The sequence below is a fragment of the Stigmatopora nigra genome, chromosome 4 (genome assembly GCF_051989575.1).
Source record: "Stigmatopora nigra isolate UIUO_SnigA chromosome 4, RoL_Snig_1.1, whole genome shotgun sequence".
Lineage (NCBI taxonomy): Eukaryota > Metazoa > Chordata > Actinopteri > Syngnathiformes > Syngnathidae > Stigmatopora > Stigmatopora nigra.
The window spans coordinates 15,973,456-15,988,454 of NC_135511.1; the positions used below are offsets into that span (position 1 = coordinate 15,973,456).

The window sequence follows — 14,999 nt, forward strand, 5'->3', positions numbered from 1 at the left end:
CCTATCGAGGGTTGTTTGGTTTTGTATTCCCTTCAAAATATCTCAATATCCAGAAAATTTGACTCGTATCTCAAGATCCGGAAATTTGACTCGTATCTCAAGATCCGGAAATTTGACTCGTATCTCAAGATTCTGGAAATTTTACTCGTATCTCAAAATCCAGAAAATTTGACTTGTATCTCAAGATCCGGAAATTTGACTCGTATCTCAAGATTCTGGAAATTTTACTCGTATCTAAAAATCCAGAAAATTTGACTTGTATCTCAAGATCCAGGAACTTGACTCGTATCTCAAGATCCAGAAACTTGACTCGTATCTCAAGATCCAGGAAATTTGACTCGTATCTCAAGATCCCGAAAATTTGACTCGTATCTCAAGATCCCGAAAATTTGACTCGTATCTCAAGATCCCGAAAATGTTTCTCGCATCTCAAGATCCCTAAATTGTACTCGTATCTCAAGATCCGGAAATTTTATTCATATCTCAAGATCCGGAAATTTTACTCATATCTCAAGATCCGGAAATTTGACTCGTATCTCAAGATCCGGAAATTTGACTCGTATCTCAAGATCCAGAAACTTGACTCGTATCTCAAGATCCCAAAATTTGACTCGTATCTCAAGATCCAGAAAATTGTACTCGTATCTCAAGACCCGGAAAAGTTTCTCGCATCTTAAGATCCGTAAATTGTACTCGTATCTCAAGATCCAGAAAATTTGACTCGTATCTCAAGACCCGGAAATGTTTCTCGCATCTCAAGATCCCTAAATTGTACTCGTATCTCAAGATCCCAAAATCTTACTTGTATCTCAAATTGCTCGTATGTCGGGGCACTCGTATGTCAAGGCACCACCCTACTGTAAATGTACGTAAGAGATACCAATCGAGAAGAGCTCACGATCTATATTCTTTCAAGTCCAACTTCAATGCGGCAAAGAGAGATATTTCCCATGTGCTTTCCTTTTCACTGTCATCTAAAAAAGACACACAAAAGGAATGTGAAGCTTTTTCTTTACGAGGGAGATATCTCATTGGGTTGCTTTCTGCCTCTCTCTACTGCCACCAAGGTCAAAAGGCACACAATCCCTGGCTTCAGAGGAGGAGGGGGGGAAAGTAGTACATCAAATAAGCACTGAAGCAGCATGTGTGTCCTGCAAAGCGTCGATGCAGGAATACTGACTCACTCCTTGGAGAATTAAAAAGCCAGCCTGCAAATTCTCCTTGCAGCTTCTCATTGTTCCAGTTTCCACTTGATCGGGTAAAATAAGTGTATGGGAAAATGGAAGGTTTTTCAAAAACAGATTGATGTGTTTTGACATGGCGTAGTTAAAGGCGATTGATTTCAGTATGTAAAATTTTTGGGGGGAAAACGAAGTCTGGTAAGTTGGCAACGTATTTCAGATGCGTTCTATTGAGACGAGACTCCATTGTGAGAGTGTAAAGGAAAGAGTTCTGTGGTTGGAGACTCACAGGAGAAGAATTTCACTAGAGACGGCCAAAGCAAGTGAGTCATATCCGATCTGAGAGAGATTCTACTCAGATGTGGGAGAGTGGGAGTTGTGTGGGTTGTACAAAATAGGATCTGGAGGCATATATCCAGTCTTCAAGTTTTTGCTCGGTAACACCGGGAAATGAATCCGTCCACCTTGGAAGGTCCTGGAGGGTTTTTATAGTCGAGATGTGATGAGTTAGTAACAAGAGTCTCCGTGTTCTTGAGAGAGAATGAAATGGGATGAAGAGTTTTTGACAGTTTTTGGACTAAAGTTGGTCTGGTTCAAAATGAAATGCTTAATATTTGAGACGTGTTGTTTCAAATGACAGGAGTTAGCGGATTTCCAGACAGAAGTAGTGTATACTTCTGTGGTATTAGCGATTGCTTCGCGGGCCGCTTTAACGTCAACTTGATTTCATTTGGGCCGGACCATTTTAAATATAATATTTTGATTTTTTTTTTGTATAAATGGATTAAAAGAACTGGATTAAAAGCCCTGAATATTTAGTTTTTTATATATATAAAACAAAGTTTATTTTAGCTTTTTGTAATATATTTTTATATTTTACAAAATGATTTTTTAACTAAAAACAAAGAAAATATAGATAAAAAATTCCAATTATTGATTTAACAAATTATTTTGAACTAAAAACAGAAAAATGGATTAAAAAGGACAGTTATTGATTTAAAAGGGGCGAAAAATCACTAAATTTAAGAAAGTCAGCACTCATCATTTACTTTCCCGGGCCACAAAAAATGATCCAGCGGGCCACATTTGGCCCGGGGGCCGCCACTTTGACACACATGCCATAGTTTAATGTAAGTTAAGCCCTTATTATAAAATCCTTAAGAATGGTTCTTCTATGCCTGCAGATTTCTCTGTGACTAAATAAAACAAGGCAAATTGCACTATGTCGGGGTGCTGAAACAACTTAAAAACACAGATAACTTGAATTATTAAAAGCTATATTATGCACCACTGGCTGTTTTTGTCCACTTGACTAGTCGAGTGTTGTTTCTGTCCTTCCCTGGTTGATGGATTTTGTCAGGGACTGTCTATGGTTGCAGTTTACAGCCTGACTGACTGACTCATCTCTCTTGTGAGGATAAACGCTTTGCTAAATGAGCCCATATTTTAACCTGATGCTGGAGGCTCTAAAAATCTAGCAGTCAATAATAGTGCTGGAGTTGGCCCAAATTTGTAGCCCACCCGCCTCCACACACACCACAAATACACACACGTACTTGAACAATAAATATTTGATCCACATATACCGTAAGTCATCACGACTCCAAAATATGCAGCATACCAGATGTGTTTGGAAGGATAATTCATTTCTTTGCTGTAGGGCGCTAATTTGTCATGATCACGTTCGACAGAGTAGAACTAATGTTACAGAAAAAACTATAAGACTAACTGGATACAATGTAGTACAAATGTCACTTATTCGTTCTTTCAAAATATCCCTATGAAGTCTTTTCTCTCAATAATCCTAGCAGTACTGTTTCATATCTAAGTACTGTTTCACATCTAAGTACTGTTTCATATCTAAGTACTGTTTCATATCCAAGTACTGTTTCATATCCAAGTACTGTTTCATATCTAAGTAATGTTTCATATCTAAGTACTGTTTCATATCTAAGTACTATTTAATATCCAAGTACTGTTTAATATCTAAGTACGGTTTAATATCTAAGTACTGTTTCATATCTAAGTACTGTTTCATATCTAACTGGTGTTTCATATCTAAGTAGTTTCATATCTAAGTAGTTTCATATCTAAGTAGTTTCATATCTAAGTAGTTTCATATCTAAGTAGTTTCATATCTAAGTAGTTTCATATCCAAGTAGTTTCATATCTAAGTAGTTTCATTTCTAAGTAGTTTCATATTGAAGTAGTTTCATATCTAAGTAGTTTCATATCTAAGTACTGTTAAATATCTAAGTACTGTTGAAACCAGCTTTCAAAATTATATTCATGAGAGTTTAATATCAAAGTACTGTTTAATATCCAAGTACATTTGACCGGCGACCAAAAGGGACCAAAAGACCGGCGACCAAACGTCCGGTCACGAATCTAACCACCATTTGCAATTATTTGCATTTTGTATCAATCCATGATACACAAAAACATAAACAAACAATACACTACAAACACCACATTTCTACAAAATATTCTCCCAAGTAATCAGTTCTTGCCCCTCTATCTAAATACCATGTCAATTCCCTCTTAATCTTACACATACATTTCTTCACCCTTATTAATTCGATCATAATTGAATTCAGATGTCCCCGACATCCCAAGCACATAAGGCGGGAATGCAAAACGTCCCCCTTGCGAAAACATAGACCCAAATCTACAAATACCGAAAGCCCGCGTAAAGTGTATTTCTTCTCCGGTCGGTCAATGTGCTTTCAATAACATTGATGTGAATGAAAGATTAGAAAAGGCAAATAGTTACACTATGACAAATGCAACAGCAACAGAGTTGAATGAGTTCTTCCTCCATACTCAGGCGCGCCCCACCTCTTCCTTGTCTAATCCCCCCCCCCCCTAAAGGAAAGCAAGAGGCCTCTGGTCCTAGGATCCCATTGCCCCATGACTATGTGTATGTGCGTGCACGGGGGTGATTTATGTGTCTTTTCCAGACTCGGTGGGAGCTGGGAATATAGGGAGCCTGTGACCCCGCCCTCCCCCCACCTAGCTAACAAAGCTCTCTGAAAATGTGTGCGAGAGCTTTTTTTTGGGGGGGGGGGGGGGGGGGGGGTATGTTCCCCCGAGAGGCAAATAGAATTAAGGAGCCAACTGGATTCTCTTAAAGTATGCAAGTACTTCTTGGCTGAGATGAGAAACTTGCAAGTGAGCTTCTTGCTATTCTTGCCAGTGAGTGTCTATTTGACTACCGTATTTTCATGACTATAAGACGCACCGCATTATAAGGCGCACCCTCAATGAATGACATTTTTTCCATATATAAGGCGCACTGTATTATAAGGCGCACCCTCAATGAATGACATTTTTTCCATATATAAGGCGCACTGTATTATAAGGCGCACTGTATTATAAGGCGCACCCTCAATGAATGACATTTTTCCATATATAAGGCGCACTGTATTATAAGGCGCACTGTATTATAAGGCGCACTGTATTATAAGGCGCACTGTACTATAATGCCTGAACTGAAACAATACTGTTAAAAATGCAGATGCCATCTTAGTTTACAACATCTTCCATCATATAGCTCTTCCCCCACTGCAAGATTTTATGCAAAAAAATCCAAATTATCAACAATGGCTGGCTCTAGAGGTGACTGTGTAGTGTGTAGTGCTTCATAACTGGAAGTCAACAGCAATTACCGTATTTTCACCACTATAAGGCGCACTTAAAAGTCTTACATTTTCTCCAAAATAGACAGTGCGCCTTATAATCCAGAGCGCCTTATATATGTAAAAAACTGAAAACCAAAAACGACCTTATAGTGGTGAAAATACGGTAATCAAAGTTTTACACTGCAGCTGCAAATGCGCTAGAGAGACGACACCCCTAAAAGAGGGCTAGCTAACTTTGTCCGGCTAGACTCATAAAACATAACTGATTCTTAATGGAGCTGCAGTAAAATCTACACCTTCTTAAACTGAAGCCATTTCACTGTGACGACATGCCTTTCATGTAAAAATGAAGCAGTCAGAGACTCGGTCTAGAAGGAATGGCTGGGATTTGGGGAATGAGGTTTAACCCAAATAAGAACCAAGTCTCGGAAGTAAGACATGGAATCAATGTTGGGTTTTAGGAGAGTTTGTATGTGTGCGCTCCGGCAAAGTACACGAAACTTGAGCTAAGGTGTCATAAATTCACATACCTTGTGGTATTTGTACTCTTCTTTTCAGGGTGATGGACGCAACTAAGAACTATAGAGGCTTTGGATATAACATTATGGGGAAAAACGTTGGCAGGGGTATATTAAATGGCGCACTATGCATTCTTTATGGGGTGACGGGTGCATCAATGTTTTTCAGACTAAAACTACTTACTGCTCAAGTTAAAACTTCTTACTGCTGAATAAAGTCTGACTTATTATTTTATTGAACTTAAGTATCTATAATTATGTCCCCAGTATATTAAATGGCAGGAGTATATTAAATGGCGCACAAACTGGAGGCGCAAAAAGCAAAAATCATTTAATATAAATGGCAAAATACGGTAATCTAGTCATGTGAGAAAAAGAACATTTTCTAAACATATATTATCATTGTTAGTCAAATATTCTTGACCCTGTATTATTGTTTTGCTCTTTTACATATTTTGCATAATATCCATTAGGGTCATTGCACTTTTCCTAAAATTAATTAGGTGTCACTTGTCTCTTGACAAATTAAATTAAAAACTGTTATGAACCCTAACTAGGCATAAAACCAATAAAAATAAAATATAAACAGGCAACTACAAACACTTAACTTCAATTTCAACTACTAATTTGGCAACAATGTTCTCAACCATACTCTTCTTGCACATGAACACAGCACCAACCTTACAAGTGGTAAAGTCAGTTTAGAAAATATCTTGACCCTTCAAATACAGTATAAGAGGGGGAAAGGGGGCTTGGGGGGGTCTGGATGAAGGAAAGCCATCAGTGGGGGCGGATCAGGACAAGATCAATGGGTGTGACGAGGAGTGCATGAGGCAGCAGGGCCTTAAAGTAGGCCAATAAATAACACCCCAGTCAAGCAGACCCCGCCCCCATCCCTCCTTTGGAGCCCCCAAGCCAGCCGACCGGGCCCCATTATATGTGTGTGCGTGTTTTGGGGCGAGGGCGGGGGCGAGGGTAGTGGGGCGAGGGTGGTGGGGTTATAGTGCACAATACATCTCTCATACGAGATCGCCTCCTGCTTCCATTTGTTGCTCATTCGTCTTTCAACATGTGTGTGAGTTTGTTTAGTGGGTGGGGACTCCGTCAAAATGGGGGTGCCCGAAACCCCCTGTCTGTAATACTACTTTATATACCGCCGTGTCAATAAGCTGGTGGTTTAAACATGGCCCCCTTTGGGCTTGACTCTTAAGACTGGGAAAGGAGAAATACTACATTCTTGAAACAGTTCTGACTGAGAATTCTATCTGTAATATGACTCTAGAAGTCATGTCAGACATTTTTGCATGGTATTCTATATTTAAATGCATTTCTATTCAGCTATTTACAATAGGGCTTCTTATACTAGTGAGAGTGACAGATATGGTTGCGTACTTAAATCCGGGTAATGGTTTTACAGTGACTAGTTGTGACTACACAAAATAAACACTTTCAAAACAAACATTTTCACATGCCTGATTTGTTTGTTTGTTTGTTTTGAACCCACCCACTTGTTGAAAAAACATTAATTAAGGTATTGAGTCTATAAATATAGATATAGAGATATATAGATATATAGATATAGATAGATATATAGATATATAGATATAGATAGATATATAGATATATAGAGACATAGAGACAGAGACATAGAGACATAGAGACAGAGACATAGAGACATAGAGACATAGAGACATAGAGACATAGAGACATAGAGACATAGAGACATAGAGACATAGAGACATCGAGACATAGAGACATAGAGGCATCGAGACATCGAGACATCGAAACATAGAGATATATACACAAACCGTATTTTCAGGACTATAAGGCGCACTTAAAAGTATTACATTTTCTCCAAAATAGACAGAGCGCCTTATATACGGAATTTTTTTTTAGATGTATCTTTCATTGAGGGTGCGCCTTATATTGCGGTGCGCCTTATAGTCGTGAAAATACAGTATTTATCCTAAAAAAAATAGTGCATATTTCTTTCAAACTTATAAAAAAAAAAAACACCAACATTTATTATCGACACAAGTTGTATTTCTAATTTCAGAAGACCTACTTTAAAATTGTACTAAATTTAGCATTGAAAATTCCAGGTCAGTGTCTTTGTGTGTGTGTGTTTTGCTTATAGTATTATTATTATTATGTATTGTGTACGCGTTAATAAATTCAATTTTTAGGGGATATATTGGTTCAAGATCCATTACACTGTCGCCATTATTCTTCCCTGTTTTTATTCATGCAGTGACGCCAATGGTTTTTGTCATAATTCCAATTGTTATTGTCTTACAGCCCCTTTAGCGACACGTCACAAGAGTTGGATTTCACTTTGAATGTGTAGGAGGAAGCCACAGTCAGAAAAAAAAAACCCGGAACATTTAGCTGCCAGCTGTCTGCCTGAATAAAATAAATCCACTTCAAACTCTACAAACGATTGCTCGGTGGAAGTCAAAATGTTTGCCAAGAGTTTGAATCTGCAGGTATAGTTGCAGCCACAGCAGGTTGTTAGCGGAGATGATATGCTAGTGAATTTATTGTCTGCCAAAAATTCTTAAGTGAAGGCATGCAGGGCTACAAATGACTACCAGATGCCATTGGCTGAGATTTACCTGCGTTCCAAAAACTTGCTTTGACGGACATTGCGCAAGTTGTGACGAAAAAAAACGCCAGTGGTTTCCAAGTTGAGGTTTTTTAGGATGTCCTCCATAATCCAGAATCCTAAAAAAATGAGAGAAAATGCACTTTATAGTGTTTGTAAATGAAATAAAGTGAATAAAAACAGGAGAAATAAAGCATTAAGCTTGAATTTAAGGTCCTTTAAGATCCGTGGAGTCAAAATGGCAGCCAATGAGTTAACAATGAACCTTTAAATGAACCAAATAAGACAAAAATGGCTTAAATTTAGCAACCAAAACAGAACACAGCACGGTAATCCCACCCAAATCAATAAGAAATGATCCAAAAATGTACTGTAAGTACCCTAAAATGAGGTAACAACCTTCCATTGACAATAATCGACTTACTATTTGGCATGAATGTGGCCCCCCGCGAACCAAAATTGAGTTTAAAAACAGCTTATCTGGAGTTTTGGGATCAAACCACCATGAAATCTTTCAATAGGTTGAAGAGAAAATGTGCTTCTTCCAAAAAATTCCACCCCGTACAAGAAAATGCTGAATGGGAATTCCAATCTAATCTCATCTGTCAACGCATCCGTTAATGAGCAAGGGGCTCAAACCGTCTCCCTATTGCGATCTGAAGGGTCCTAAATTGGACTCAAGGGGTCTCCCACTTTTAGGCCAGGATTAGCCACTGTGGTTTTGCTTTAAACTTTTCTATTTAACTTGCAATGTTGACATGTTTTGGTTTCTTTTTTTGTACCAAAATTGTTCCAGGTCTTTGATACTAAATGTTATCCTTCAATAGTCTACTTCTCCCTCAAGAATGTGGTCAAAAACCTCATAAAATAAGCCATCACGTCCAGTTTTCGTCTTTTTTGGTGACTTATTTTTTTCCCCTTGTCCTAAAAATGGCTGAAAAAGCTGGCCAGGAGAGCCAACTCTGTTCTGGACTGTCCTTTAGACTCTGTGGAGGATGCTGACCAGGATAATGTCCATCCTAGACAGCACTTTCCACCCTATGCATGTGTCTGTGGAGTCCCTCCAAAGCTCTTTCAGCAATAGACTGATACACCCTCATTGCAGGAAGGAGTGCTTCTGCAGATCCTTCCTCCAATCAGCTGTCAGGCTCTTTTACAAAAAAAAAATGGCTGTGTTAATACCTACCATATGCATGCATGTATATCTATGTATAAAAGGTGCTTAAATATATGTGTATGTATATGTATTTCAGCAACATGCTTATTTTAATCTCAAAAGTATGCCTTTAATCTCAAAATTATACCTTTAATCTCAATATTATGACTTTAATCTCAACATTATGATTCTAATCTCAAAAATATAACTTTAATCTCAAAATTAGGATTTTAATCTCAAAATTAGGATTTTAATCTCAAAATTATGACTTTAATCTCAAAATTATGACTTTAATCTCAAAATTATGACTTTAATCTCAAATTTATGACTTTAATCCCAAAATTATGACTTTAATATCAGAATTCCGACGTTGATTTCATTGTTCTGACACTAAAATTTTAATCCTGACTTTAATCTCAGAATTCTGACTATAAAGTTACATTTCTGACTCTAATCTCAGAATAATTGCTTCATTGTGAGTATCTTGTCTTTATTATTAGATACATGAATTGGCCACATATTCATTTTTTATCAGTAGCCCTAATCATCTTCCATTTAAAGCGCATTTTCCCAAAGCTCTAAAAAAAATATACAACTGATGCTAGAAAGGTGAATTAGGGTCTATTTTTTCCACCATTCGTCTTAATCTGTATAAAAAAAACCTAGTCTGCCTTGATCTACACACAGCATAAAAAAATAACATTTGATATTTATTCATGTATTTATTTATTAACTAACTTATTACCTATCAATTTACGTCTAAAATGCCTTTTTTTCTGTGTCTGTATTCTCACCCTCTTGCTACTGTGACAACGAAATTACAGGATGAATAAAGATAAATGAAATATACTATGAAAATATGCTAAAAAACAATAACCTATACCTTCTTCATTTTCCATATTCAATAAAAACTCATTACTGGAACCACATAATTCTATAAATCAATCATTCCAACCTTAATTGTTCTTTCTTTCCTTCTACCACCAAATCTGACAATTTTACTTTCTGCTATAGTCGAGATTTACATTAAAAAAAAGTGAAAATATGTCACCTATCCGCCATATTTTACATTGGTTGTCAGTAAATTCAACACTTTGAAATCTTGCCAAGTGGATTTGAAATGTCGACGCTCTATAGGAACCTCCATTTTTTTTTTTTTTTTTTACAAAACGGCATCACAGAAGTCTTTTGATTGACACGGGGGTGCCGAAACGTCTTCAAAGGGTCAATAAAGCCCGGCAAAGTAGTGCAAACTTCAGCACCTTCATGCCTAAAATTTCTCTGTGTTGACACGGCATTTTTGGATTAGTGGACGGCCGCTCTTGCGGAAATGTCATATGCTTTAAAATGTTCCGCTTTTTGTGGGAAAATAGGAGAAGAGTGTTTTTTTGGGGAGGGAAAACGTCATTGGATCGGTATTTCAGTAGGAAACATGATGCAGTATTTAATGGCTGCTGGGTATCAAATGTTATTTTATGCTGTGTGTAGATCAAGGGAGACTGTTTTTTTTATACGGATTAAGATGAACGGTTGAAAAATAGATTGTAATTCACTTTTCTAACTTCAGTCGTATATTTTTTTTTTAGATTTGGGAAAATGTACATAATATGGAAGATGATTGGGGCTATTGGCAATAAATGAATAAATGTGGCCAATTCATGGATCTGAGAATGAAGTCAGGATTCTGACAATGAAGCAATTATTCTCAGATTAGAGTTAGAAATTTAACTTTGTAGTCAGAATTCTGAGATTAAAGTCAGAATTAAAATTTTAGTGTCAGAACAGTGAAATCAACGTCGGAATTCTGAGATTAAAGTCATAATTTTGAGATTAAAGTCATCATTCTGAAATTAAAGTCATCATTCTGAAATTAAAGTCAACATTCTGAAATTATAGTCATAGTTCTGAGATTCAAATCATCATTCTGAGATTAGTCATTATTATGAGATTTAAATCCAAATTTTGAGATTTAAATCCAAATTTTGAGATTTAAATCATAATTTTGAGATTTAAATCATAATTTTGAGATTAGTCCTATTTTTGAGATTAAAATCATAATGTTGAGATTAAAGTCATAATTTTGAGATTAAAATCATCATTCTGTTTTTATTCTGAATTTCCCTCTCTCTACCCGTATTCTATATGGTGCACTGTATACAGGGGGGTAACAAAAAAAATAAAAAAATTAAAAAACAATTTTTTGGAATTAAATTCAAATTAAGCATTAAGCAAGGGGAATCCCTACTTCGCAGAAATTCACTTATCGCGGGTGGTTCTGGTCCCCATTAACCGCGATAAGCGAGGGAACACTGTATTCTCGCACGCACCACACTCACGTTTCCACAGGATTCCGTCCAGGCTTTCACATGGAGGCCCATTTCAGTGTAGGAGAAATATCACGAGAACTTTTGAAGCTTGCAAACGGATAGGCTGCATTTCTGTCGCTTATCTCTGAAAGAAAAAAAAGAAGAGAAATCCGCTTTTATGTCTGGCAGCCAAGTCGCCTTCGAGCTACAATATATAAGAAGCTTGTATGGAAGATGAAAAGGAATAGTATAGTACGCTGATACGTTTGGCCTCGAGACAAGCCGGGATAGAAAGATGTGAAGATGTAGTGTGATTCACACGGAGAAAGAAAAAAAAGGAAAATAAAGTGTGGGTGCAAAAGGAGAAGAGAAATTCACATGGTGCGGAATGATGAACTGGAATTGGAACGTGGTGTTTGGAGCAAATATCTGTGATACACTGCTATTGTGTGAAATTGGTCAGGAAAACTGTGACTCATCACATTGAGTAATGCTCAGAATTCAATAAAATGGCCTCAACAAGTACTTTTGACACAATAATGTGGGGAGAATGTTTAAATATGTATAGTAAGTGGTCATGTAGGTCAACATTTTCATGAACTGAATTAAGAACTGAATTGTTGAACCTATTTTGAAAATAACGGTGATTTGGGGTCATGGTAGGAATAACTTTAACTGACGTAGTTGAACCGGGAAAAAACTGCAGATGTGTACTAGCATGTAAAATTAGTAGATCTTCTCTGAGAATGACCCACAAAAAATTGATGAGTACATCATAATTGCCTCTTATCTGAAATTAATTAACTGTTGTGGAGCCTAGTCATAAAAACAACACAAAAAACAGTAAAAATAGGCTACAATACTCTCATCTGACCTCATTTTCTGAACCGATTTATCATCATTAGGTTCACGGGGGGTGCTGGAGCCTATGTGTGGCCCGGGAAAGTAAATGGTGAGTGCCGACTTTCTGTATTAGGATCAAATTAAAATGATAGATATAGATGTATATTAAATTTCCTGATTTTCCCCTTTTTAAATAAATAATTGTCATTTTTTAATCTATTCTTCAGTGTTTTTAGTTCAAAAATTATTTTGTAAAATCTAAAAATATATATAAAAAAAGCTAAAATAATCATTGTTTTAGATCTATAAAAAACTGAATATTCAGGGCTTTTAATCTAGTTCTTTTAATCCATTTATTAAAAAAAAAATCTAAATATTATATCTAAAATCGTCCAGCTCACGAGAAATCAAGTTGACGTTAAACCCGCTAACCAACCCGAGTCTGACATCGACATCATCGGCAACAAGCTCATTAAACATCACCTCCCTACACAGTGATTTGCATAGGTGGTCGTCATGGCAACCTTTCAGCCCCATATAATGGCCTTTGGTGGCCTTTCACATGAACACCATTCCATGCCAATGGCACCATTTGTACCATTTTGATCACCAGCTGGGTACAATCACCTGACTACCTGACTACCCGGCACCCCCAAACTACACCCCCTGCCCCACCCCCCTACATCAAACAAAACCCATCATATGCCAGCCTGTACGTCTATTCCGCTTCGGCGCTTTGTTGTTTCTACGGCAACGTGGAGACAATCTCCTTGTTTTCGTGTCAACGCGCATAATGAAAACATCATCCTCGTTTCCCGCAGCTGTCAATCAACAATTGGAAAAAAATCACAGACATGTGACTTCCTCGGTGACAATCACATACTGGCTATCAAAAAAAAAAATCCTGCTGAGGTCACATGACTTGCATAAAATGCATTTTTTTAAGCGTTTCGCCTTGGAAAAACGTGCGGTTACGTTTATATTGTCGACTGTTGATTTTAATAGTTGTTTCATGGCAGGAATGAGATGGCGGCGTTCCCGTCTTTTCAACACGAGGACGCGTGGGAGGTGTGATGCCAGCGACGTGTTGGAAACACACTGTGATTGGTCCACTTTTCATCACGGCGCCACGATAGCTCTCGTCCTTTGAGATCTGGAGGATGTTCCGCTTGACTGCTTAAAGCTTAAATAAATGAGCTCTTTTCAAATTTGACCTGCATGTTTTACATCCAAACCATTAACCACACTCGCTGTTTATGCTAAATTACTCTAGTATGTGTCAAAGTGGCGGCCCGGGGGCCAAATCTGGTCCGCCGCATAATTTTGTGTGGTCCGAGAAAGGAAATTATGAGTGCCGACTTTCTGTTCAAGGATCAAATTAAAATGGAGTATAGATGTAAATTCAATTTACTGATTTTCCCCCATAAATCAATAATTGTCATTTTTTAAATCCATTTTCTGTGTTTTTAGTAAAAAAATCATTTTGTAAAATCTAAAAATATATATAAAAAATCTAAAACAAACATTGTTTTAGATCTATAAAAAACGGAATATTCAGGTATTTTAATCCAGTTCTTTTAATCCCAAAAGAATGCTAAAAAAATAGCAATTATTGATTTAAAAAGAGGAAAATCAGGAAATATAATATACATCTATAATCTTCATTTTAATTTGATCCTAAGACAGAAAGTTGGCACTCATGATTTACATACTCGGGCCACATAAAATGATGCGGCGGACCAGATTTGGCCCGCGGGCCGCCACTTTGACACCAGTGGTCTATGCATATTTGACACTACCAATTAAATAACTGTGTTCTAGCTAACGTCACCATTTACAGTGGATTATAGCAGAATTATATTGAAACTGCTGTTATTTATATTATTATTTAACATATGGACTTGAGATACATATGGTATGATATGTTATGATGTTAGGAATTATGGTCATGTTGCTGGAATTCATGCAAAAGGGGAAAAAATGATGCTGATGGATTAAACTTTAAACAATTTAAACTTGTGTCATCATGTTTGCCCGCAAAAGAAATGGAAAAAGAATTAACTATGACTGTAATTATTTTTTTCCCCAAAAAGAGCTATAAGAAATGTGTCAAAACAGCTGTACGGATGTGCATCAATTTTTGAAATATGATGAGGCTAATCCTGCGGAATGTTTTAATTGGCAAAAAAGTGGGAAAAGTGAATATGCAAACGACTTGATGAGACATTGCACACATGCGGAAAATAATGCGAATTGGTGTCTTTAGATACAAACAATTCAATTTCAAAGATCAATTATATGTGCAATGTTGAATAAGGATCAATTATATGTGCAATGTAAGAATATTAAATCAACTCACCTCTGATCACGAAAATCGGGCCTGGAATTTGTAAACTATATTTTAAAAAAAGAATTGTCGTAGTATTAAACGTAAAAACTAAGCACGCCGACGATCGCCTACACTAAATTAAACCACCTGTTTGAGTTCAACCGGAAGTTGTCCTTATCAATAAACAGGAAGTTTGCATTTTTGGCCAACAAGACAAACATGTGTCCATTGTTTACGTCCAAATTGTAATGAAAAAATCTCGTAAAATTAATATCAATTTGAGTTTAAACTATTTTCTCATACTGACTGTATTATGAAAAGAATTATAGATTTCGCAGAGCAATACATGTTATGAAAACCATTTTCCATGTCAATTCAGCAGATTGGACAAGAAAAATCTAAGTGAATCTCAAAGGAATC

General features: G+C 36.8%; 1 long non-coding RNA gene across 1 annotated transcript; it reads right to left on the reverse strand.

Moving 5' to 3' along the window:
- Nucleotides 1-7,955: 7,955 nt before the first annotated feature.
- Nucleotides 7,956-14,707, reverse strand: LOC144196124 (uncharacterized). Its single transcript, XR_013326216.1, has 3 exons — nucleotides 14,610-14,707; nucleotides 11,438-11,552; nucleotides 7,956-8,064 (listed from the first exon to the last, which is right to left on the reverse strand). It is a non-coding gene; the product is annotated as an uncharacterized LOC144196124 (long non-coding RNA).
- Nucleotides 14,708-14,999: the final 292 nt, after the last annotated feature.